Source organism: Chiloscyllium plagiosum, unplaced genomic scaffold (assembly GCF_037043375.1).
Source record: "Chiloscyllium plagiosum isolate Xiang-an unplaced genomic scaffold, Cpla_swu_hap1 HiC_scaffold_4, whole genome shotgun sequence".
In the NCBI taxonomy this organism is placed as follows: Eukaryota; Metazoa; Chordata; class Chondrichthyes; order Orectolobiformes; family Hemiscylliidae; genus Chiloscyllium; species Chiloscyllium plagiosum.
In genome coordinates this window covers 45,492,076-45,519,571 of record NW_028270142.1, presented here as the reverse complement: position 1 = coordinate 45,519,571, position 27,496 = coordinate 45,492,076, and the positions used below count along the sequence as shown (strand labels likewise).

Below are 27,496 nucleotides of genomic sequence, written 5' to 3'. Positions count from 1 at the left end.
GTCCTTTTGGTTGTGGTATGTCCTCGTTCCGTGGTCTTTCTCTTAGGCATCTGTTGATGAAGTTACGCGGGTATCCGTTTATATTATATTGGAGTGGTGCTGGAAAAGCACAGCAGGTCAGGCAGCATCCGTGCAGCAGGAAAATCGACATTTCGGGCAAAAGTCCTTCATCAGGAATGAAGGCAGGGAGCCTCCAGGGTGGATAAATAAGTTGGTGGGTGGGGGTGGGCTGCGATTGGGGCTGGGGTGGAGGTAGCAAAGAGTACAATAGGTGAATGGGGGTGGGGATGGAGGTGATAGGTCAGAGAGGAGTGTGGGGGAAGGTCGCAAAGAGTACAATAGGTGAAACATCAAAGAAACGCTTCGCAGGAGGCTCCCAAGCACTGATGATGTCACCTAGCCAGGGGACGAAACGTTTGCAACAAAAACTTCCAGCTCGGCGAACAGAATCAGTAAAGGGATGCTGACAGTTTTATGGATGCCAGCATCTGAAGTATCTCATCAGTATCATGAAATGTAAAGTTAACTCCAATTTCATTGTCCAAGTTAGAGAAGCATCTTGGAGAAATTAAGACAGCACAAACAAATTTGTTCAAAAAAAATCCAGGAGATCCTATTCCTCAGGATGGATTGATATAGTTCGTTAGATATTCAAATCGACCAGTGGAAATATTCTATTAAGATTTGTGCCCATTGATAAGAAATACGAGAGAGACAGAAGAGACATTTGTACTTATATGGTCCCTTTCACTACCTCAGGTATTCCAAAGCACTTTACAGCCAAATGCATATTTTCTTGAAGTGCAATCACTGTTGTAATGTAGGAAAGTGGCAACTGAATTACACACAGCAAATTAGTACAGAATTACGACAGAATAAGCTTTTTCTAGTGAAATCAGTCAAGGTCTATTGGTCAGGACATGAAGGATAATTCCCCGATCTTACTTTCATTATGTTGTAGGATATTTTGCATCTACCTAAGAGGGTAGATCTAGAAGACTTACCTCCAACAGTTCAGCACTTCTTCATGGCCACAGTGGAAAGTCAACCTAGTTTAGGTGTTCAAGCATCTGGAGTGGAATTTGAATCTCTCCTTCTGAGTTAAGGGCAAGTGTGCTACCCACTGAGTCACAGTCAAAGCATCTAACCTGGAGGTTGCCAAGTTACAACACTGAACCAATTCCCAGATCAATTTCATAGTGTCATAGCACCATACAGCATGGAAACAGGCTCTTTGGTCCAACTCATCCATGCTTAACAGGTTTCCTAAACTCAACTAGTCCCAACTGACAAGGCAAATATACTGCATGGGCTTCAACCAAATGACTATGTCTCAAAGTGAAAGGGGATCAATCCTTAGTGAAATGAGGGTAACTATGGTCAGTAAGGAGATACCACTACATTAAGTCAAATACACTAAGCTTATCGAATCTCAATCCAGCGTGACCATGGTCTGTCAGATGCTTAGTCCTACTAGTATTTGGGTATCAGTCTGGGAATTGGATTTCATGGTTGTGATTTCTATTCTTGTCTCTTCTTTCAAATGTTATTAATTTGTCATTCAAATAATTTATTGAAAAAGTAAGGTAAAATTGTCATTTCCCCATATTTGGTTTAAAGAAGACTTAATCCCAAATCAAACACATAGCCATCTTGCTTAGTTAGCTCTTGAATAGAACTATTTAATTATTTCCACTCCTCTGCTCTTTCCCCAGCAGCACAAATGTTTTGTTTTTCAATTCTCTTTTGCAAGTTATGATAGAAACATAGAATATAAGAGCAGGATGAGGCCATTTAGCCCTTTCAGCCTGCTCTGCCGTTCAGTTTGGCTGATCATCCAACTTAGTATCCCGTTCCTGCTTTCTCTCTATCTTACTTAATCCCATTAGGTCTAAGAACTATATCTATGAATTTCTTGCAAGTCTTTAATGTTTTTACCTTGACAGTGTCCTGTGGCAGACAATTCTAGAGGCCCTGAAAGTGTGTTGCTGGAAAAGCGCAGCAGGTCAGGCAGCATCCAAGGAGCAGGTGAATCGACGTTTCGCGCATGAGCCCTTCTTCAGGAATGAGGAAAGTGTGTCCAGCAGGCTAAGATAAAAGGTAGGGAGGAGGGACTTGGGGGAGGGGCGTTGGAAATGCGATAGGTGGAAGGAGGTCAAGGTGAGGATGATAGGCCGGAGTGGGGGTGGGGGCGGAGAGGTCAGGAAGAAGATTGCAGGTTAGGAAGGTGGTGCTGAGTTCGAGGGTTGGGACTGAGACAAGGTGGGGGGAGGGGAAATGAGGAAACTGGAGAAATCTGCATTCATCCCTTGTGGTTGGAGGGTTCCTAGGCAGAAGATGAGGCACTCTTCCTCCAGCCGTCGCGTTGCTATGTTCTGGCGATGGAGGAGTCCAAGGGCCTGCATGTCCTTGGTGGAGTGGGAGGGGGGGTTCAAGTGTTGAGCCACGGGGTGGTTGGGTTGGTTGGTCCGGATGTCCCAGAGGTGTTCTCTGAAACGTTCCACAAGTAGGTGGCCTGTCTCCCCAAAATAGAGGAGGCCACATCGGGTGCAGTGGATGCAGTAAATGATGTGTGGAGGTGCAGGTGAATTTGTGGCGATATGGAAGGATCCCTTGGGGCCTTGGAGGGAAATAAGAGGGGAGGTGTGGGCGCAAGTTTTGCATTTCTTGCGGTTGCAGGGGAAGGTGCCGGGAGTGGAGGTTGGGTTGGTGGGGGGTGTGGACCTGACGAGGGAGTCACGGAGGGAATGGTCTTTTCGGAACGCTGATAGGGGAGGGGAGGGAAATATATCCCTGGTAGTGGGGTCCGTTTGGAGGTGGCGGAAATGACGATGGATGATACGATGTATATGGAGGTTGGTGGGGTAGTAGGTGAGGACCAGTGGAGTTCTGTCCTGGTGGCAATTGGAGGAGCGGGGCTCAAGGGCAGAGGAGCGGGAAGTGGAGGAGATGCGGTGGAGGGCATTGTCGATCACGTCTGGGGGAAAATTGCGGTCTTTGAAGAAGAGGCCATCTGGGTTGTACGGTATTGGAACTGGTCCTCCTGGGAGTAGATGCGGCGGAGACAAAGGAAATGGGAATATGAGATGGCATTTTTACAGGGGGCAGGGTGGGAGGAGGTGTAGTGTAGATAGCTGTGGGAGTCGGTCGGTTTATAGTAAATGTCCGTGTTCTAGAGGCCCACCAATATCTGTTGAGAACTTCCTCACCTTTGTCCTTAAAGGCCTACCCACTTATCCTTAAACCATGACCCATGGTCCTGGACTCCTTAGTCATCAAGAACATAATTCCTGTATCTCCCATGTCTAATTCTGTTGGAATTTTATTGGCATGCAAGAGACCCTCCTCTGATTCTTCTAATGAATGTAGTCCTAACCAATCCAATCTCTGCCTGTAGGTCAGTCCAACCATCCCCGGAATCAGTCTAGTAAACCTTCTTTGCACTCTCTCAATAACTAAAATATCCTTCCTCAGATAAGGAGACCAAACCTGCAAACAATATTCTAGGTGTGCTCTTACCAATGTCCTGTATAGTTGCAGCAAGACATCCCTACTCCTGTACCAGTCTTTCAGATGACACATTCCACATGATATTGTTTTTAAAACTGGTTCAAAGACTTTTTGTAATATCATATTAGCAGCTAAGAATACTAAAGTAATACTGAGGAAAAATGTAACATCATACAAACAGACATTAGAAAACTATAGATTGGTTGAGACAAATAGCTTAAGTGTGTTGAAAGGGAACCAAGATGAAAATATTTCAGAGAAAAGGGAATAGAATATGATGATAGATTGAGATGAAGTGGAGTGAATTAATCAGAGGAAACTTGAGTGGAGTGAAGAGAAGAACATGAGGAATTAAAAGCAAGAGTAAATAATTCAGCCCTTCGAGCCCACTCCGCCATTCAACATGATCATGGCTGATCTTATCCTGGTCTCAACTCCACTTTCATGTCTGCTTCCCATAGCTCGCTAACCCACTTTTTATCAGAAACATATTTTTCTTGAATCGGTTGATTGATTCTGCCTCCAATGCATTCTGGGGCACTGAATCCCACAGATTCAGAACCTTCTGAAAGAAGTGGTTTCTTCTCATGTCAGTTTTGAACCTATCTCCTCTCACTCTATATCTATGACCTCTTGTTTAAAGCTGTTCCAGAAAGGGGAACATCCATTCAACATGCACCTTATCAATCCCCTTTAGTATTTTATATACCTCAAACAGATTCCACACCCACCTCTCATTTTGCTGAACTCCAACTCATGCAAGCCCAAGTTATTCAACTACTCTATCTATGACAGCCCTTTCAGCCCTGGAATCAATCTGATGAATTTCCACTGAACTGCTCCAGTGCCACTACAACCTTCCTCAAGTGAGGACACCAAAACTGGACACAGTGCTCCAGGTGTGATCTCATCAATGCCTTATATAATTGTGACAACACTTCTTTACTTTGATAATCCAGTCCTTTTGCAATAAATGCCAAGATTCCATTTCTCTTTCTTATTATGTGCTGCAACTATATACCCACTTTCCACAATTCATGAACAAGGACAAGGACACCCAGATTCCTCTGCATTGCCACAGTATCTCATCGCCAAGTCACCCTTTATTTACACATGGAAACTCCTTGATGTTGATCTCACTGTCAGAGCGTCAGGATGTCTGATTAAAATCCCCAATCAGGGAACTCCACATCACAGCTTGCTTTCCCACTTACTCTAGGTATCATCCACGAATTTAACTACGTTGCACTCTGTCCCTGTTTTGCAGATCACAGATTACAATGAGTTGAGAGTTGAAACCTGAACCCTGCAGCACCCTACCAGGTACAGTTCGCCATCCAGAGAAGGACCATTTATCCTGACTCCCTGCTTCCTGTCAGTCAGCTAATCCTCTATCCAGGCCAGTATTCCACCCATAATCCTTGGGATTGAACCTTCTGGATCAGTCTTTCATGTGGCACCTTGTCAAATGCCTTTGGAAATCTAGATATACCACATCCACCAGATCCCCATTATCCACCTTGCTGCTTACTTCCTCAAAGTACGACTTGCCCTTCATGTAATTGAGCTGACACTAGTAAATTGAGCTTTGTTTTTAAGTGTTCAGTTATCTCCCCTTTATGATAGACAGTGTTAACACCAGCACTAGTTGGGTCAAATGGCATGTTTCTGTGTGGTCCATTATATATAATTATGTATGTTTTACCTGCTGAGTTGCTCATTCTGAGAATGTATACCATCGTCAGTTCCACCAATTGGCAGCATCAGCACACTTTTCTGCATTGTATGTTGGAATATTCTGGCAATGGGAATCGTTCCTCCTGCACGGATCAGGTCAGCTTCAATTCCAAAAACTTAGCAACAACAAAAATAAGTGCAAAGTGAGCAATAGTTAACTATTTATGAAATCTACTTTACTTAGTATTAGTGTTTTATGCAAGCATGAATTAAACAGAAAAGTTTAATGGGGTTGCCATTGTGGTTTAAAAATACAACAAATGATCAACCAGGTCTTGCAACACAATGGTAGCACTACAGCCAGTACCGTGATTTTATTGATAGTGTCAGCTATGGATCAATCAGTCACACTCTTGCCTCTTGAGTTATAAAGGTTGGAGGCTCAAATCCTGCTGCAGAGCCTTAAACATAATATCTCGGCTGATACTCATAATACAGTAAGTACAGAGAGAATGCTGCACTGTTAAATGTGCTGTTTTGTGAGTGACACATTAAACAAAGACCCACTAAAGGTAATGTAAAAATCCTCTAGTCACTATTTGAAAGACCTGGCAATTATCAAATTGGTATTTTTGGAAGCCTGCTGTGTGAAAGTTAGGGCTGCTGCACTTCCTATAATAGAATGGTGACTACGTTTAAATGGCTGCGAAGTATTTGGAACTTTGTGAGATTGTAAGTGAGATTATAAAAAGGTGCAATAGAAATGCAGGTTCTTTCTTTTGTTCTTTTATATTTGCATACAAAATAACTCCAAATAATGGCACAGCACTCTCTCAATGGATGTGGTCATAGAAAAACTATCAGGTCAGAATACGCCTTGAACTAGAGCTAACACTGCCAGTGTAATTTTCATTCCATTCTTCAGAATCATTCAAAAATCCTCTTTTGAATCACATGAAACATAAGGGAAATCAGGATTGAATCAATCTGTTCAGTCCCAGGAACACGTTTGTTTGCGCTCTGTAGATAATTGCACAATACAAATTGACACATGCAATTTTGTTTAATGGTTTACAAGAACAACAAATTGCATTCATAAAACACCACTAACCTAGTAAAATGCCCTGAAGTGCTGTTTTGCTGAAGTGTAGTCACCACCATGATGTGGGGATAAACGGCAATGCATTTGTAGACAGTAAGCTTCCACAAATATCGTAGAATCATAGAATGGTAAAATGATAAAAGTGCTGTTCGACCATCAGCCCACTTTGGCTGGGGTGGCTCTCTGCGAGAGTAACCCAGCTGATCCCACTCCACCAGCCTTTTCCCAAGGGCCCTGAAACGTTCTCTTTTAAAATAATTAACCAATTAACTTTTTAAAACCACAGTTATGTGATGATCTAGTTATATTATTGTTGGACTGTTAATCAAGAGACCAAGTCATGTTCTGGAGACTCAGGTTTGAATCTCACCAAGGCAGATGGTGGAATTCACATTTAACAAAACCCTGAATTAAGAGCTGAAAATGTGTTGCTGGAAAAGCGGAGCAAATCAGGCAGCATTCTTCAGGAATCCTGAAGAAGGGCTTATGCCCGAAACGTCGATTCTCCTGTTCCTTGGATGCTGCCTGACCTGCTGCGCTTTTCCAGCAACACATTTTCAGCTCTGATCTCCAGCATCTGCAGTCCTCACTTTCTCCTGAATTAAGAGTCCAATGATGACCATTGTCGATTAATGGAAAAATCCTTCTGGTTCACTAATGTCTTTAGGGAGTGAAACTGCCATCCTTACCTGGTCTGGCCTACATGTGACTCCAGACCTACAGTAGCATGGTTGACTCTGAACTACCGTCTGGGATGGGTGACAAATGCTGCTCTAGCAATGTCTCTGTATGCTCAGCACCAGTAATTAGACCGTAAAACCATAAGACATAGGAGCAGAAATTAGGCCATTCAGCCCACTGAGTCTGCTCTACCATTCAATCATGGCTGAATAAATAAAAAGTCTGCCTGCACCATACTTTCAGCCAGTGTGGACCAGATCCTAATCGCAAACCTGCTCCTAATTTCTGCATTCATGATCACTGACTGCTTAAAAAAATGAGCATATATTTAGTGGTACCTCTGGAAGGATAAACATTGGCCTGGACATAGAGGTAAAATTCCCCTTGAATAGTGGATATGGCTGTGGCTTTAATTGCACTTACAAGAGCAGAGATGTGGTTTGACTGTTGCTTCATGACTCAGCAACAGATTCTGTAAGATTTCACATTTTATTACTTACAATTCACCATATATTCACTAACTTTTTCTGATGGCTCTTTGTCCTGCATTATATTGTTTGTCAGTGACATCAGCAAGCCAAGCTTTTGATCCAGATTGTAAAGTGACTCGTAGTTCGTTGGGACTTCTACGTTCTGCAAACACTCCATTAAGATATGTCTTCACCTATAAAGAGTATTTGAATAAATTATCAACAAAAACAGCAACACTGTAAGCTACAATAGTCCATCACAACACAATATCTCATTGGTAACTGAGATCAACAAACTAGTATCACACGTTACCAAGGCCACAAAATGGTTTTAAGTAGTATAACAAGCACTCACAGTTCAGTACCAGTGGAGTCGAATTTAAAATTGGTGAATTTGTTAGTTAGATCACACATGGGACTCTGTTCTGTGTTGGTTTTCACGGACATACATATGGACAGATGGGGTAAAAACAGAATGGTACCAGAACTGAAACTAGCTTTTTCTGACAGATTTTTATTAATTGAATTTAAATTCCATTATCTGCTATGGTAGGAATTAAACCCATGTCCCAGCAGCATTATAGACTAGGCCTCTGGTTTACTAGTCCAGTGGCATTACTATGCCACATCTTCTCCCCTGACATTGAGGCAAGATAGGGAAGGGGGTTAAGTACATGAAGGAGAAATTACTAGAGGAATACATTGATAGGGCAAGATGGAGACGGTTGGGGGATGTTCATGTACAACGTAACTACTAGCTTGGACTTATTGGGCCAAGCGTTTTGTTTTAGGACATAATTTTTCTACAATTGAATGCTATCTGAACTCTCAGATTGCATGGATTGTATGAAGGAACACAATTTTGCTGCCCCACATCCTAGGTTAGAGGAGGGAAAGAAGTCATTAGAATATTCCAAGCAGGCAACAATTCTACTTGAGGTGTTAGAGTTACAAGCTGAAGTTGTTACCATGAATGGAAGGAGATCAAAAACTTGAACCAATAAACATAGACCTTCAAAATTATAATAAAATGCAGCCTCAGTGAAAAACTGGCAACCTTGCTAAGATGGCAAATTCAACCATCAGGGAATGATAACAGAATTGGTGATGTATTCTGAGGAAAGGGAATAGACATACATATTGCTGCAATGCAACTGAGGAAGGTCTTCTTGCTGGGGCAGATATAAATGCAACACAGACATGGATTAAAAATGTTTCATGCTTTGATTTGTCTCTTTGTTGTGGTATTCAATTGTTCAATTTTGATTATGCAAATCTGTTTACTATTGTTGCTCACTGTGCTTGATGGTTAAGCCTAGATATGGACTCAGAAAAGCAAAACAGAGCAGAACACATAGTTGAAGCATATAATAAACATTTTGAAAGCATTGCAAATAAAACCTGTTAAATTTATAAACTGAAGTCACAATTTATAATATTCATTGCACCTTTTTTAAAATTTCTGCCTCCTCCTCCTCCACTCTCTCATCTCCTCCTTTCTATTTCCACTTTCCCAGATGCAACTTGGATAGAATTTCCTCTTCAATTCTCGCTGAAGATAAATCAACATTCCTGATCAATATTTACCTGATTTCTCAGCTTTTCAGGATCCATGTTTGGCACTAAGCGTATGGAGAATTTTCCCTTCACTTTGGCTGGGATAACAGTTTTAGTTCCTGGTCCTGAAAAAGCTCCTCCAATCCCATGAATAGAAAGTGATGGAAATCGCCAGGTGAAGGAGAACATCCACCTACGTAAGATAACACAAAGAGTTATTAAAAATACTGTCCTTAGGACTCCAATGGCCCACTTTGCTCAGCAGCAGCAATTAGACCACAAGACCATAAGACATAGGAGCAGAAATTAGGCCTTTCAGACATCGAGTCTGCTCTGTCATTCAATCATGGTTGATAAGTTTCTCAACCCCATTCTCCCATTTTCTCCCTGTAACCCTTGATCCTCTTGATACTCAAGAACCTATCTACCTCAGTCTTAAATATAGTCAATGACCTGACCTCAAAAGTCTTCTGTGGCAATGAATTCCATAAATTCACCACTCTCTGTCTGAAGAAGTTTCTCCTTATCTCCATTCTAAAAGGTCTTCCTTTTATTCTAAGGCTGTGCCTTTGGGTCCTAGTCTCTCCTACCAATGAAAACATCTTCCCAACATCTACTCTGTCCAAGCCATTATTGCAACTTGCATTTATAAAGCTCCTTTAACACAGTGAAACAAAAGGTATTTCACAGTGATAATCTGACAAATTTGGCACCAAGTCATATTAGAACATATTAATACAGGAACTATGCCCAATCTGCACAAGCTTTGGACTCCACTACATATGGAGTTCATGACTGAAACAACTTGTGCTGCATGATTTGAGAATATTGTCAAAATTTAAGAGAGCTTATATTTATGCAGCACCTTTTATGACCTCAGACTATTACAAATAACTCCACAGCCAACAAAGTAATTTTGAAATTAGTCACTTTTCTAATGTAGGGAACATAAGAATCTGCTTTGTGCAAATTGACTGCTATAAATAAGCGTGTTAATGACCACATAATGTGACCACATAATTTTGGTTGAGGACAATGGGGAGGATTTTCCTGATCTTCTTCAAAATAACAGATCTTTTACATTCACTAGAAAGGGCAGACAAGGCTTCAGTTTAATATCTCAGTGGAAAGACAGGCAGCAGTGTTGTACCTCAGTACTGACATCTGTAATGTTAGCCTAGGATTTTTAATTAATTGTCTGAGTTGAACTCAAGCCCATGATCTTTTGATTCAGAGGCGAGATTTCCACCCACTGAGCTACAAATGGCCAAATTAGAGAAATGACATTCACCCAAAACTAACTCAATGTTTGTATTTTATTAATGTTTCCAAAGACTTTGAGTTGACAGATATTTTTAATATTACAAATACCTTGGTTTTATGAAGGAGTTCTGTTGTACCAATAGAATGCTTGAAGGCTTCAAGATTAAATTCAATTGGTTCATACAGAAGACGCTCCTCATCTGTTAGGGGCACAACATCTGAATCGATGCCAGGAATCAGAATATGACCAGATGAATTCACAAGACTGTCTGAAATTGGATTAATGAATTTAAAATCATAATAGTTTATAGAACAGCGAGTCTTTCTTCAGCTCATCATGACTGCAAAGTCTCGAAACTTAAATCATTCCACTCCCCTACTCTGTATCCATACATTCAATATATTCTGGACATTAAGGGAATACAGGAATATGCAGATAAGGAAGGAAAATGGAGTTGAGACAGAAGAGCAAATACTGAATGGCAGAAAAAGCTCAAGGGGCTAAAAGGGCTTCCCGAAACGTTGATTCCCCTGCTCCTCATATGCTGCCTGACGTGCTGTGCTTTTCCAGCACCACACTCTCAACTCAAGGGACTAAATAGCCTATTCCCATCCACTTCAAAATATATATCCATCCATCCATCAAAAGTTATAAATTTCTCTCAAGACTGATGTTTGTAATTAAACTGATCACGTCCAGTGATCCACTGAACAACAGAAATGCTCATCCCCTTCTCACTCTGTCCAAATCATTCATAATTTAAAATATAGCTGTGGAAGTAGTTCCAATGTACTAAGTCTCTCCTCTGGCTATGATCATCCAGCATTGGTTTCTCCCTGGTGTATTGAGGCTCAGCACACTCTTTTGCTCTCATCTACTTGTTACACTGGAACTTCTAAAGTGACACGCAGGACATTAACTGTGACCGTTCAAATATATTGTTTATTACCTCTTATAGGTTTACATCTCTATTTGTAAATTCACATATTATGATTTTTTAAATGTTTTGTCCACCTGCACAGGAAATAAACCTTCAAGGAAATAAATCTTTGAAATGCTATAATCTTCTGTTTGTCCAGTCTCTTCCCTTAAATGTACATTCTCATCTTCCAAAACTAACCTGCATCTATCACCTGCTTTCCTAACCTGTTCATGAAACATTTTAGCCCAGTACGAGCACACAATTTTTGCCAGATATTTATTATTAATTTCTGTGTAAGATTTCTAATATAAAGATATGAATATATAAAATAGGAGCCAGAATAGTCCACTTAGCCCCTTGACCTGCTAAGCCATTAAATAAGATCATGGCTGATCTGATTCTCACCTATTCCTGATAACGTTTCATCCTCATGCTGACCAAGAATCTATCTATCCGTGTCTTAAAAATATTCAAAGAATCTGCTTTCATCATCTTTTCAGGGAACGCATTCCTAAGATTCTCAAAACTCTGCGGGGAAAAAATAATCTCCACATCGCTGCCTTAAATAGATGACATATTATTTTTAAACAGAGACCCATTAGTTCTAAATTTTCCGAGAAGAGTAAATATCCTTCCCTCATGTACTCCATCATGACCCCTCAATATCTAATATGTTTCAATCAAGTCACCTCTTACTCTTCTAAACTCCAGAAAATACAAGCTTTCCTAATAAAGTCACACTGCCCTTTCTAGGTATTACTGTCACAAACCTTACCTGAAATGGTTCAAATGAATTAACATGCTTTCTTAAATACACAAGATTCAGCATAGTTTTCCTTCTCCTACCTTTCGACCATGATGAAAGCACACAAATTAAAGACAGAGTCCAAAGGTAATAATTTAATACCATCGTCAGTTCAATGGCAATGTGGAATCATAGAATAGCACAGCAGAGAAGGAGGCAATTCAGCCCATTGTGCCTACTTGGTAGAATTCACCCATCAATCCCATTACACAAACAAAAATTGCTGAAGAAACTCAGAGGTCTGGTAACATCTGGGGAGAGAAAGCAGAGTTCATGTTTCAAGTCCAGTGACTAGCCATTTGGATACAAACTTTGCTCAAAGGTAGGAGACAGAGGGTGGTGGGGGAGGGTTGCTTTTCAGATTCAATAGTGTGAGCAGCAGTGTGCCACAGGGATCAGTGCTAGGTCCACTGCTTTTTGTCATTTATATAAATGATTTGGAAGTGAATATAGGAGGTATGGTTAGTAAATTTGCAGATGACACCAAAATTGGTGGCATAGTGGACAGCGAAGAAAGTTACCTCAGAGTACAATGGGATCTTGATCAGATGGGCCAAGGAGTGGCAGATGGAGTTTAATTTAGATAAATATGAGGTGCTACATTTTGGTAGGGTAAATCAAGACAGAACTTATACACTTAATGGTAAGGTCCGAGGGAGTTTTAGAGACCTTGGAGTGTGGGTTTGTAGTTCCTTGACAGTGGAGTCACAGGTAGACAGGGTAGTGAAGAAGTTGTTGAGTATGCTTGCCTTTATTGGTCAGAGTATTGAGTATAGGAGTTGGGAGTTCATGTTACAGCTGTATATGACATTGGTGAAGCCATGTTTGGAATATTCCATTCAATTCTGGTCTTCCTCTTATAGGAAGGATGTTGTTAAACTTGAAAAGATTTACAACGATGTTGCCAGGGTTGGAGCACTTGAGCTACGGGGAGAGGCTGAATAGGCTGGAACAATTTTTTCTGGAGTATTGGAGGCTGAAGGGGTGACCCTATGAGGTTTATAAAATCATGAGGGGCATGGATAGGCTAAATAGTTAATGTCTTTTCCCAAGGGTAAGTGGGTCCAAAACTATAGGACATAGGTTTAAGTTGAAAGGGGAAAGATTTAAAAGAGACCTAAGGGCAACGTTTCCATGCAGAGGGTGGTGTATTTATGGAATTTGGAACTCTGAATGCTTTTAGTATTCAGAGTTTCAAATTTTCACTACTCTTTGTGTAAAGGAGTGTTTCATGATAGCACCCCTTAATGACATGGTTCTAATTCTGAGGTTACCCTGCCTTAATCTGGACTTTTCTCATCTCTCTAACTATTGATCCTTTTAATGATATTAAACACACCAATAAAATCACCTCTTCCTCTTCCACACTCAAGGTAAATCTTGTCTATGCAATCTATCTGTATAATTTACCCCTTTCAGTCCAACTGTAAGTCTGCTGGGATGTCAAGTCCAAAACTGATCATTCTGCTCTGGATGAAGTCTGGTCAGAGTTTTATATAACTTTAGCTTAACTTGCACAACTTTACATTCCATCAGCCGAAAGTTAAAGGCACATTGTTGTGTTTTCAACTTCTAACTGGTCAAACTCTTTGTCTGAAAACCTTACACCCTCACTTTGATCATAAATAAAATTAATTCTTACCCAAGAGAGCTATCAAGTCAGTCATTGCCTCATGTACTGTTCCCCCATATGAACCAGAGTGCAAATCTTGATTTGCACCTTCTACCTGCGGGACAGATATTGTACAGGATATACACCAATGTTTTCCAAATCAACATAGAATTGTATAGAGTCTACAGCACAAAAACAGACAATCGAGCTCAATCAATTTATGCCAGCAATTGTACTCCAGTAGCACATCCTCCCACCTTCCCATATGTCACTCAATAAGCATGACCCTTTATTTCTTTTTCTCTTTTGTGCTTAACTTGGCTCCTGCTAAATGCTATATGCTTCAACACTCCGTGTGATAGCAAGTTTTATTTTATCATTATTCTCTTGATAAAGGAATTTAGTCTAAATTCCCTATTTGATTTGTTGGTGACTATCTTTTATAGACAGCCTTTAGTTTTGCATTCCCTGAAGTAGAATAAGTATGAGAGTGCATGATGAACAACATTTGTAATCTAAAGACTATTGGATCACCTCTAAACTTTCTCTCTTTAAGGGAACAGAGACTTGGTCTTCTCCATATAGACATAATCTCCATACAATATACAACAATAACATGGAGTGATGAAGGCCAAGAGAGATAGAAAATTAGCTGGAAGAACATGTGTAGACAGTGTAGTATAGGTAATGGGCAATGAGGAGGTGACTGGTGATGGGAGGATTAGTGCAAGCTTAAGGAAAAGACAGCTGTGGAGGTGGGAAGAAATGAGGCTTCTGAGGGATTTGAAGGTGAAGACGACAGTCTTGACATTGCTTCTCCAGGATGAGAGGCCTTGGAGTTTGACATGGCAACAGTGATGGAGATGTAGCATAAGAAAGCATGAGCCATATGATTCTGGATGTCTTTGTATTTATGAACAATGGAAGCATAGTATTTTTAAAAAAAATTCCCTTGACTTTAAGTGAATGATCAAAAGCTCTTTAGTTAACCCAAACAACTTGACATTAATTCACTGTTTACAATCAAAAGTATGTTCTGTTGATCAAGATGATTAATTTCCATTTGTACCTCCATATTGAAGTAGCACAGTCCTCGTGTTCCATAGCTCAGAACTGGCTCCTTGCTTAGCCACAAACTGTCTGACATAACAATGAATTCTTCACTGAAAAAAAAAGGTCTCATTTTTTTTAGTTTTCTTAGCCCACTGGATCCAGATTCCTCCATACCTTCAAAAATAAAATTTACGTTCACTGGCAGCTCCTGAAATGAAAGCAGAGTTATATTGCTGAGCAGTGAATACTTCAAGACTTCCCAGCAATTTCAATTTGCACCTCACCAATAAATCAAGGCCCCTTCCACCCCACCAAACCCCTGCCACATTATCCCCTTTGAATCTGTTGCAGCATGTTGGACTGCTCATCTGGAGTCTTGCTGATATTAGAAAATGGGAGATCACAAACTTTTACACTTTACAAATTGGTTAATACCAATTATTTAAAGTATGAAGGCAGATCACCTTTCTGTCTATTTGATAATTAAAACTCAGTTGGCTTTCAGCCCAGTTTTGCATCATGAATGGTAACACTAATCAATAATCTAACCTCTGGCATTATCCAGTACAGTGATACACAAGACACTCTTTGAAACTTATATCTTTGGTTAAGTTTTTGTCCATCTGTCCTGGTATCTCCTCACAAGGCTTATATAAATGCAGGACATTATTGTAACTATTACCTACTTGCTTCAGTTTTTGAAATGCTTCAATGGCATGTAGCCAAGCTAAAATAGGTCCTTTGTCATCTGAACATCCACGTCCATAAAGATTGCCTTCAAGAGATTCAAACAGAAGAATTGCTATTAAAACCAGGAAAACAAATTCCAAATGGTGACCCAAAAGTTGCACTACCTGGTGACAGCAGATTGCATTACAACTATACCAACAACAACATTTATTTATACAACACCTTTGAGGCAATGAAAGGTCACAAGCTCCTTCACAGGACTGTTATCAAACAACGTTTGACACCAAGCCACATAGCAATGACAGCATGAATCAGAGGATGATCCAACATAATAGCAGGTCATTCAGCACACTCTTCCTGAGTTGGCTATTTGGTGGACCAATCTAACCTGATAAAGATGTCTAAGGTTTAGAAGAGTTATCGAAAGAAAAACTGTTCTCAAGAAATGACGGTACAAGAACTACAGAATGTAGATTTAACGTTTTAGGCAAGAGATGCAGTGGGCTATGAGAAAGAATTTTATTACACAACAAGAAAATGTAGGGAGTGATGGATTCTCAGGGGAATGTAGCACAAACAGTCGAGTTTCTGGTATCGAGAATGGCTCCAATGCAATGAGGGGTACATCGGCTTCCTAGTGATCGATTGTGTTAGGGGACTTTCTAGTCTGAGGCACAGACAGATGTTTCTGTGGCCAGCAGCGAGAAATCAGAATGGTTGTTGTCTTCCTGATGCCAGGATCAAGGATGTCTCAGACTGGGTGCAGAATGTTCTCAAGGGGGAGCGGGCCCAGCAGGAGATCACTGTACACATTGGAAGTTATGACATAGGAAGGGAAAAGGATGAGATTCTGAAGGGAGAATATAGAGAGTTACGTAGGAATTTAAAAAGGAAGTCCTTGGCTGAGGAGCTGGTGTATGGGGGAAGGGCTCACATTTTTGGATCATTGGAATCTCTTCTGGGGTAGAAGTGACCTGAACAAGAAGAACAGATTGCACCTGAATTGGAAGGGGACAAATATACTGGCAGAGAGATTTGCTAGAGCTGCCCAGGAGAATTTAAATTAGTAAGGTGGGGGGTAAGAGAACCCAGGGAGATAGTGAGGAAAGAGATCAATCTGAGACTGGTGTTGTTGAAAAAAAAGCAAGTCAAATATTAAGGGTAGGCAGGGAAAAAGCAGTGAACAATGCAGGACAAATAAATTAAACTGCATTTATTTTAATGCAATCGGCTTAACAGAGAAGGCAGATGAACTTAGGGCATGGTTAGGAACATGGGACTGGGATATCATAGCAATTACAGAAACATGGCTCAGGGATGGACAGGACTGGCAGTTAATGTTCCAGGATACTAATGCTACAGGAAGGACAGAAAGGGAGGCAAGAGAGGAGGGGGAGTGGAGTTTTTGATAAGGGATAGCATTACAGCTGCACCGAGGGAGGATGTTTCCAGAAATACATCCAGGGAATTTATTTGGGTGGAGCTGAGAAATAAGAAAGGGAGGATCACCTTATTGGGATTGTATTATAGACACCCTAATACCCAGTGGGAAATTGAGAAACAAATTTGTAAGGAGATTATAGTTATCTGTAAGAATAACAGGAAAATTATGGTAGGGGATTTTAACTTTCCAAACATAGACTGGGACTGCCATAGTGTTGAGAGTTTAGATGGAGAGGAATCTGTTAAGTGTGTCCAAGAAAATTTTCTGATTCAGTATGTGGATGTACCTACTAGAGAAGGTGCAAAATTTGACCTACTCTTGGGAAATAAGGCAGGGCAGGTGACTGAGGTGTCAGTGGGGGAGCACTTTGGGGCCAGTGACCATAATTCTATTAGTTTTAAAATAGTGATGGAAGAGGATAGACCAGGTCTAAAAGTTGAAGTTCTACACTTGAGGAAGGCCAATTTTGACGGTATTAGGCAAGAACTTTCAAAAGTTGATTGGGGGAAGATGTTCAATGGTTAAGGGACGGCTGGAAAATGGGAAGCTTTCAGAAATGAGATAACGAGAATCCAGAGGTAGCATATTTCTGTTAGGGTGAAAGGAAAGGCTGGTAGGTGTAGGGGATGCTGGATGATGAGAGAAATTGTGGGTTTGGTTAAGAAAAAGGAAGCATATGTCAGGTGTAGACAGAATAGATCGAGTGAATGATTGGAAGAGTATAAAGGCAGTATGAGTATACTTAAGTGGGAAATCAGGATGGCAAAAAGGGGACATGAGTTGGCTTTGGGAAATAGGGTTAAGGAGAATCCAAATACATTAAGGACAAAAGGGTAACTGGGGAGAGAATGGGGTCCCTCAAAGATCAGTACGGCTGCCTTTGTGTGGAGCCACAAAAATAGGGGAGATACTAAACGAGTATTATAGACAGGATGCACATGTATTTACTGTGAAAAGGACATGGAAGATATAGAATGTAGGAAAATAGATGGTGACATCTTGAAAAATGTCGATATTACTGAGGAGGAAGTGCTGGATGTCTTGAAATGCATAAAGGTGGATACATTCCCTAGACCTGATCAGGTGTACCCTAGAATTCTGTGGGAAGCTAGAGAAGTGATTGCTGGGCCCCTTGCGAACATATTTGTATCATTGATAGTCACAGGTGAGGTGCCAGAAGACTGGAGATTGGCTAACGTGGTGCCACCTTTTAAGAAAGATGGTAAGGACATGCCAGGGAACTCTTGACCAGTGAGCCTGATGTCAGTGGTGGACAAGGTGTTGGAGGGAATCCTGAGAGACAGGATGCACATTTCTTTGGGAAGGCAAGGACTAATTAGGGATAGTCATCATGGCTTTGTGCATGTGAAATCGTGTCTCATGAACTTGGTTGAGTTTTTTGAAGAAGTAACAAAGAGGATTGATGAGGGCAAAGTGATAGACGTGATCTATATGGACATCAGTCAGGGGTTCGACAAGGTTCCCCATAGGAGACTGGTTAGTAAGGTTAGGTCTCATGGAATACAGGGAGAATTAGCCATTTGGATACAGAACTGGATCAAAGGTAGAAGACAGAGGTGGTGTCGAAGGTTGTTTTTCAGACTGGAGGCCTGTGACCAGTGGAGTGCCACAAGGATCGGTGCTGGGTCCATGACCTTACATCATTTATATAAAGGATTTGGATGTGAGCACAAGAGGTATAGTTAGTAAGTTTGCAAATGACACCAAAATTGGAAATGTAGTGGACAACAAAGAAGGTTACCTCAGATTACAACGAGATCTTGATCAGATGAGCCAATGGGCTGAGGTGTGGCAGATGGAGTTTAGTTTCGATAAATGTGAGGTGCTGCATTTTGGGAAAGCAAATCTTAGCAGGACTTATAACTTAATGATAATGCCCTCGGGAGTCTTACTGAACAAAGACACCTTAGAGTGCAGGTTCATAGCTCCTTGAAAGTGGAGTCGCAGGTAGATAGGATAGTGAAGGCGGCGTTTGGTATGCTTTCTTTTATTGGTCAGAGTATTGAGTACAGGAGTCGGGGGATCATATTGCGCCTGTACAGGACATTGGTTAGGCCACTATTGGAATATTGCCTGCAATTCTGGTCTCCTTCCAATCGGAAAGATGTTGTGAAACTTGAAAGGGTTCAGAAAAGATTTACAAGGATGTTGCCAGGGTTGGAGATTTGAGCTACAGGGAGAGGTTGAATAGGCTGTGGCTGTTTTCCCTGGAGCATTGGAGGCTGAGGGGTAATCTTATAGAGGTTTATAAAATCATGAGGGGCATGGATAGGATAAATAGACAAGGTCTTTTCCCTGGGGTGGGGCATCCAGAACTAGAGGGCATAGGTTTAGGGTGAGAGGGGAAAGATATAAAAGAGACCTAAGGGGCAACCTTATAATGCAGACGGTGGTACATGTATGGAATGAGCTGCCAGAGGAAGTGGTGAAGTGGTAGTAGAATTTAAAAGGCATTTGGATGGGTAAGTGAACAGAAAGAGTTTGGAGGGATATGGGCCAGGTGCTGGCAAATGGGACTCGATTAGATTGGGATATCTGGTCGGCATGGACAAGTTGGACCAAAGGGTTTGTTTCCGTGCTGTACATCTCTTTGACTCCAGGACTCTAAGTGATAATGTCCCCTAAATCTCTCCACACAAGGGTGGTGGAAGTGGAGATGACAAATTATTTCAAAAGGACATTAGGATCTTTATGACAATCAATAATAGTTTCATGGACACCTATACTAAGACTAGCTTTCAACACCAACTTTTCAAAATCATTTTCTTTGTCTACTCTATCTAAACCAGAAATAATCTTTTACATTTCTATCAAATTACTGAATCATATGTGTTGCACTTTTAGGAGATATAAGAACATGTGTCTAAAAGCTTGATCCAAGAGGTAGGTTTTAAAGAGGGTCTTAAAGGAAGACAGAGACATCACGAGGTGGAAGGAAACTTCAAATCTTAAGGTGCAGCCAGGTGAAGGTAGAACTGCCACTGATGGAGCAATGAAAAGTGAGGATATGCAAAAGGACAAGTTTAGCAATACAGTGATAAAGGACGTGAGAGGGTGATAATTCTGAGGAAGAAAATAACATAAGCATTGAGTCATCTTGAAGAAATACAAAAATAAGCAAGGTGACTCAAACTAATGTAAGTTGAGGTAAGAGTTAAACGCTATCACACTTTCACAATACTGACCATCCTTCTCTGTTAACACATATGGATCTGTAGTCCATCCATCTTCGATTCTTGCAGGTTGGACATCAACATGTCCATAAATGCAAATTGTAGTTTTATTTGGGTCTTTTCCCAATTTGCCCAGAACCACTGGGGGTAATGGAATGATCTTTCCATCAGAAAGCTACAGACAGGAAGCACATATTACAGAAGGCAAAGCAGTAACCGACAAAACAGAGTCATTAAGATATGGAAGAATAAAATTCAACCCTTCCAGTCCATGAGGTCTCTGCAAAGCACTCCAATCAATCCACTTCCACTGTTCTATCTCCATAGACTTGCAATTTTAGCGGCCCTTTTTTTTATTGCGAGGGCTGAAGTATTATGCCTTTCATACAAAAGAGCAATATTTATTCTACCATTACTTAATTCTCAAATCTAGAGACTAAAATTGGTGCACTGTTAACCAATTACATAGTCTAGAGCATGAGCAGCTTGGACCTAATTTATTCATGCTAGTGTTTATGCCCCACAAGTGTTTTCTTCCACTTCTTAATCTTAAGTTATCAGCATATCATTTAACCTTTCTCCAACTGTATATGTTTGGTTTCTAATTTGTAATTCTCTGCTTCATCTGAAACAGTCCCTGTACTATGTTATCATATTATGTGTTATGGACCAGGCCAGCCCCTCAAAACATTTCAAGAAGGTAGCCCAGACCCTAACTTTGCTAGTTGTTTTAAGCAGGTGTAAAGTGGATATTTCACAAGAAATGCTTCTGGTCAAACCATTTAGTTTTAAACAGAATTTATTTACAATATTACTGAATGAAACACAAACAATAATACTAAATAACTTAATTTCTCTGAAAACCCAATAAATCATCCCAACTTAGTGATACTTGCAACAATCCCCATAAACACCCCTTGGCACAAAAGGTGAAATCAAACACAGGGTCTTACAGAAGAGAAGTCAGAGAGATAGTACCAGCATGGACCTGCTTGTTTGGGTCCAGCCGTTTTTTTTCCACTCTACTTTACAAACCAAACTGAACCAGAGAAACGCTGAGTGGGGAGAACTGGCCACTCCCCTTTCATTGTGCAAGTTGTGGTTTTTTTAAACTTGAAAGCTTTCTATCCGAGGCAGTGCATGTTAGTTATTATCAATCTGGCCCTAAAGCCCTTCAACCCCAGACTTTTCTGTGTCATTTATGATCTCTCCGAAACTAAAAGTCAAGGACAACATAACCTTGTTAAAGGAGCACCTTCATCACAAGTATTAGACAATTAGGATGATCCCTGGTCATGAGTTGTTGATCTGTTTTGGAGGTAATGCCTTCATTAACATCGATGCAGGGAGAAAGAAAATCATGTGAGCCATCTCAGCCCATCCTGCCTTGCCTTCAGTGATGGTTTTGAGCAACATTAACAGAGATCTTGAAAGAGGTCAAGAGTTTGAGGGACTGAATTTTCAGTAATGTATTTTCTGATTCATTCTCAGGCATAATTCATTAACGGCATGACCTTCTTAAGGTCAACAATTATTGTCTATCAATTACTTCTTCTAATGTGACAGTTTGATATCACAAAGAGGCTCGTAGGACCACTTCAGGAAAACAGTTAAGAATTAACCTTAATATGACAGAAATGGTTATTTTACTGACTCAAGCTTTTAATTTCTGAATTCCACAACTACACAGTAGGGTTTGTATCATGGATAATGACTCCAACCCCCTGTGTAAAGTAAAATAAATTATACCATCACTTTAAAGATATTGTATACAGTTCTATTGTCACATACCAGAAGGATATGGAGGCTTTGGAAGGGTACAAAAATTGTTTACCAGGATGTTGTCTGGTTTGGAGGGTATTAGCTATGCAGAGAGATTGGAAAAATTCAGTTTGTTTCCATTTGAACGTTGTTGTAGTGGTTCATGACTAAAGTTGACAAGATGGTCACCTGGAGCCTTTTAAGCTCACACAAAATGGCCAAATTGGGTTAGCAACTACATATAACAGATGTTCACAGTCAGATGTGTGGTCTTCATCCAGAGTTACTGGATAAGATAATGAAAGGTCATGCGGGGGTCAGAGTCCTGTTGGGTAAAGGCAGGGGAATTTAATTGGGGTCTGAAGCTTTAAGCACACAACATCTTTATAAGAAAACACCTTTGAAAAACGTAGATAAAAGACATCTAGTAACAACCATTTGTAGTTTAGCAAGAATCAAAAGAAAAGTACGATCCCACAATAATCTAGACTCTTTGCATAATTATCATTACATATTAAACATATCCATATGACTACTGTGAAATGCAACCCATGAGCAGCTATGCAGAGATTTAGTTGAATTTTTCTGAGCAGCTAACCATAGGCAGTAAGAAGAGTCCCCCCTCAATGGCAGGGAAGATGGAGCAACAATTGCTATAGACAACCTCTAAAAGACCACCAACACAGCAGGGAGACAAGGGAAAGTTATAAAAGCAAGGTCAGGGCTAGGGACACATAAACAATTGAAATGTAAGTGCAAATGTAGATAATTTGAACAAATTCTTACATTTAAACATCAAGGAAAGAGTGACAGAGACAGATTACAAAGTAGAGTGTAGATGTGGTTATGTCCTCTAGTCATTTGTGGAATCTAAACATGTTTCATTTAAAGATTTGGTAAAGTTATAAAATGATTGAATGTCACCCTCATCAGTGGAATTTGAATAGATGCTTTCTGTTAAGAAAATTAATAATGGAAAGTATTTACAGTAGAAACAATAAAAGAGTCATTCAAGAATTAAACTCTGGTTTAAAATTCACTTATGATAGTAACAGGTATTGTAATTGCAACTGCAAGTCAGAATGACTGTTTGTTTGATCTCTCAGGTTGAAGTGAGAGAGAGGAATTGTTCCCAATTTGTCACATTATATTAGCATTAATTTTAAAGACTTTATAACAACTGGTAGAAATTAATATGCTTCCTCATCTTTTGTACGAGAGTTAGTAGAAAATTTGGAAGAGTCCACAGTGATAAGTATTTGGGTTATTGGGAAATGTCTGGAAGGCATATAACTGTCAGGTGAATTGTAAGGTCCCAAAGATACATGATAGAGCTATCTGGTAAACATCATGAGATTATGGGAGGACTTTGGGCTGTGTATAGAGGTATCCATCATTGTTTGTCTGTTTGCTGGAGTACAGGGAATTGACTAACAATGACATCAATGTTGCATGTAATTATTGTAACATGAAAGGTATAAATATGTTGCATTTGACTGGAGAAAGTGAGTCATTGACCTCTCCTCCACTCTGCACTGTAATTAAGTGAGCAACCGGACCCCATGTGAAAGCCAGGTTCAGAGCAATCTCTGGTCGCTCCCAAATGTGGTAAAAGAATAAAGGTTTACTGAACACAGAACTCAATACTCCTCTTTGATATTTCTCCCAATAACAAATGTCAAAGGACGAGGGGCGATCTGATAGAAGTTTACAAACATATGAGAGACATGGATAAAATACATAGTTGGAGTCTTTTTCCCAGGGTAGAAATGTCAATTACTACAAGCCATAGGGCTTAAGGAAAAAGTGGCTAAGTTTAAAGTAGAAAATGTGAAAGGCTTTTTTTTTACACTTAGCGTTAAGTGCTTGGAATGTGCTGCCAATGGAGGTGGTAGAAGCAGATACAATAGCAACATTTAACATACAGCTTGATGGATATAACTTTACAGATAGGGAGGCAATGACTTATTAGTATTATTGCTAGATATAAATCAAGAAACTCAGCTAATGTTCTAGGGACCCTGGTTTGAATCACACCATGGCAGATGTTGAAATTTTAGTTCAATTTTAAAAGTCTGAAATTAAGAATTTAGTGATGACCATAGAATCATCGAATATCAAAAAAAATCTGACTCACCATTGTCCTTCAGGGAAGCAAATCTCCCATCCTCACTCGGTCTGAGTGACTCCAAAACCTCAGCAATGTGGTTGAGTTTCAACTGCTCTCTGAAATGTCCTAGTAAGCCACCCGGTTGTATCAAGAACTACGAAGTCTCAAGAAATAAATGAAACTAAATGAACCACCTGAATTTGGCATAGAAAACGGCTGAAACAGCCAGGTCGACCTGCTAAGTCCTCTTTACTAACATCTGGGGGCTAGTGCCAAAATTGGGAGAGCTGTCTCACAGATTAGACAAACAAAAGCCTGATATAGTCATACTCACAAATCATACCTGACAGACAATGCCCCAGATGCCACCATCACCATCCCTAGATATGTCCTTTCCCACCAGCAGGACCCATCAGAGGTGATGGCACAGTGGTATACAATCAGGAGGGAGTTACCTTCAGAGTTCTTAACACTGACTCCAGAGGTAAAATATGGGCAACGAAACCTCTTGCTGGCTACCATGTATTGTCCTCTCTCAACTATTCCTCCAAGTTGATGAAGCATGGAGGGTGGCACAGATGCAAAATTTACTCTGGGCTGGGGGTTTTAAATGTCAAGAGTGGTTTGGTAGCGATACTACTGTTTGAGATAGTCGGTTTCTCAAGGACATAGCTGCTAGTTTGGAGCAGGTAGTGAGGGAACCAACAAGAAGGAGAAACATGATCTCATCCTTACCAATCTGCTGGCTACAGATTCATCTGTTCATGACAGTATTAGTAAGAGTGACCACCACACAGTCCTTGTGGAGACAAAATCTTGCCTTCACATTAAGAATAGCTATCACTGCACTGTGTAGCACCATCACTGTGCTAAACAGATCAAGACTGGGCATCCCCATAAGGCGTTGTGGGCAATCAACAGCAGCAGAATTTTACTCCAATACAACCTGTAACCTCATAGCCCAGCATAGTCTCCTCTCAACTATTAAGATTAAGACAGGGATTGACCTTGGTTCAATAGAGAGCGCAAAAGAACTGGTGAAGCTGCCAAACAGGACTACTTGCATGACAAACAGCATAAGCAGCAAGTGAAAGACAGAGCTAAGTAATCCCAACGTATCAGAACTAAGCTCTGCAGTTCTGCTACATCAAGTCATGGAAGAAAATGGACAATTAAACAACCTACTGGAGGAGGCGGCTTCACAAATATCCCCATCCTTAATGATGGAGAAGCCCAGCTTATCAGTGTAAAAGATAAGGCTGAAGCATTCACAGCAATCTTCAGCCAGAATTGCCAACTGGATGATCTATCTCAGCCTTCACCAGTGGTCCCCAGCATTACACATACCAATCTTCAACCAATTCACTTCTCACCACATTTGATTTCAGTAACCAGTTGGAGGTACTGGATACTGCAAAGGCTATGGACCTGACAATACTCCAGCAATAGTACTGAAGACTTGTGCTCCAGAACTCACCGAGCCAAGCCATTCCAGTACAGTTACAACACTGGCATCTACCCAACAATGTGAGAAATTGCTAAGGTATGTCCTGTACATAATAAGCAAGACAAATCCAAGCTCATCAATTACCACCCCATCAGTCTATTCTCAATCATTAGTAAAGTGATGGAAGGTGTCATCAACAGTACTATAAGGCAGCACCTGCTCAGCAATATCCTGCTCAGTGTTGCTCAGTTTGGGTTCTGTCAGGACCACTCAGCTCCTGACCTCATTACAGTCTAAGTTCAAAGATGGACAAAAAGAGCTGAATTCCAGAGATGAGGTGAGAGTGTTCGCCCTTAGCATCAAGGCTGCATTCGAGCAAGTGTGGCATCAAGTACCCCTAACAAAACTGAAATAAATGGGGAAAACTCTCCAATTTTTGGAGTCATACCTGTCACATAAGAAGATGGTTGTTGTTGTTGTTGGAGATCAGTCATCTCAGCTCCAGGACATCTTTGCAGGAGTTCCTCAGTTCTATCTTCTAGGCCTAACCATCTTCAGCAGCTTCATCAATAACCTTCCCTTCATCATAAGATCAGAAGTGGGCATGTTTGCTAATGATTGCACAATGTTCAGTACCATTCGCAACTCCTCAAACACTGAAATAGTCCATTTTCAAATGCAACAAGATCTGGACAATATCTAGACTTGGGCTGACAAGTGGCAAGTAATATTCAGACCACACAAATGCCAGGCAATGACCATCTCCAATAAGAAATATTCTAACTACCGCATTCAGTAGTGTTCCATCACTCAATCCCCCTCTATCAACGTTACTGGGTTACTAGTGACCAGAAACTCAACCTGGACTCATCACATAAACACTGTGGTTATAAAAGCAGGTCAGAGGCGAGGAATATTGCATTGAATAACTCACCTCTTCATTTCCTAAAACCAGCTCACTATCTACAAGGCACAAGTCAAGAGTGTGATGGAATATTCCCCACTTGCCTGGATGCGTGCAGCTTTAACAACACTCAAGAAGCTTGACATCAATCCAACCCACTTGATGGGCACCTCATTCATAAGCATCCACTCCATCCACCACTGATGCTCAATAGTAGCAGTATGTACTATTTGTATTTTGCACGGCAAAACTTCACCAAAGGGAAATCACTCCCTAAAGGCATTGTGGGTCAATCTACAACATGTGAACTACCACCACCTTCTCAATGACAACTGGGAACAGGTAATATATGCTGGCCAGCCAGTGATGTCCACATCCCTCCAGTGAATTAAAAAAAAAATTGGTAGGCAGGAAATAGAAGTGTATGGATTGCGTAGTGGGAAAAGGCTTTTAGTTTAGAAAGGCATCATGTTAGGGTGAAGGGCCTGCTCCTATTCTGTACTGTTCTTTGTTCTCTGCATAATTACTGAGCATGTGCAAAGGAATGTTTTCAGAGACATCAGATCACAATGAACTGTAGTCCAGGTCCGTGGGGCTGTGGGTAAGATGTCCTCTCTTACCATCCGATGTAAATAGTTCCGTTCAATAAAGCCTGTCACAGTTCATTCACAGGAGTGTACAGCCCACATTACTGTAGATTGCCATTCCAGTGATATAACCTTTATACCACCTTATACATGGGACTGAAATCAGATAGATACAGGAGAAAATTATGTGCTTTACAGTTTTATAAATATGTAGTACAGGTAGAAAATCCTTTATCTGAACATCCAAAAACAGAAAAGCTCCAAAATCTGAAGGTTTTTTTGTAAAGTTTTTTTCTCATTAACAAGGTTGTTTCGCAAGCAAACAGTTAACCCAAGTCAACACCCACTCGATGCGTATCACTCAGATGCAATGTTGGGGGGTGGGACGCACAGGTGTGTGGCCAAGCACTGACTGACCTGAGGTTTCTCTGTGAACGCCCGTGAGACGACACCCACTCAATGCGTCTCACTCAGATGAGACATGGGAGGGGGGGGGAGAGGGACATGGCCAAGCACATTCTTACTTCGAAGGCTACTCCTCCAGTAAGATTTTAAAACATTTCACCTTCAAACTTTCACTATTCTGAAAACCGAAAAATTCCGAATTCCAAAAAACAGCTGATCCTAAGCATTTCGGATGAAGGATCTTCTACCTATACTATTAAACAGATCAAAAACAATTTCCTTCCATTATGTTTCAGGTCAA

At 40.7% G+C, this 27,496-nt stretch overlaps 1 protein-coding gene and 1 pseudogene across 2 annotated transcripts in view; both read right to left on the bottom strand.

Annotated features, from left to right (window-relative positions):
* The window catches only part of LOC122549216 (zinc finger protein 407), a 525,130-nt gene extending 519,781 nt beyond the window's left edge, over positions 1-5,349 (bottom strand). The window contains exon 1 of the mRNA XM_087986220.1: positions 5,216-5,349. The gene's annotated coding sequence lies outside the window, so the exon portion shown is untranslated. The remainder of the gene's footprint in view (positions 1-5,215) is intronic.
* The window catches only part of LOC122549217 (cytosolic non-specific dipeptidase-like), a 38,712-nt pseudogene that overhangs the window by 2,729 nt on the left and 8,487 nt on the right, over positions 1-27,496 (bottom strand). The window contains exons 4-11 of the transcript XR_015756875.1: positions 19,994-20,152; positions 15,340-15,428; positions 14,670-14,861; positions 13,631-13,715; positions 10,369-10,529; positions 9,028-9,190; positions 7,493-7,634; positions 5,216-5,363 (exon numbers count right to left, since the gene is read on the bottom strand). The product of XR_015756875.1 is annotated as a cytosolic non-specific dipeptidase-like (transcript). The remainder of the gene's footprint in view (positions 1-5,215; positions 5,364-7,492; positions 7,635-9,027; positions 9,191-10,368; positions 10,530-13,630; positions 13,716-14,669; positions 14,862-15,339; positions 15,429-19,993; positions 20,153-27,496) is intronic.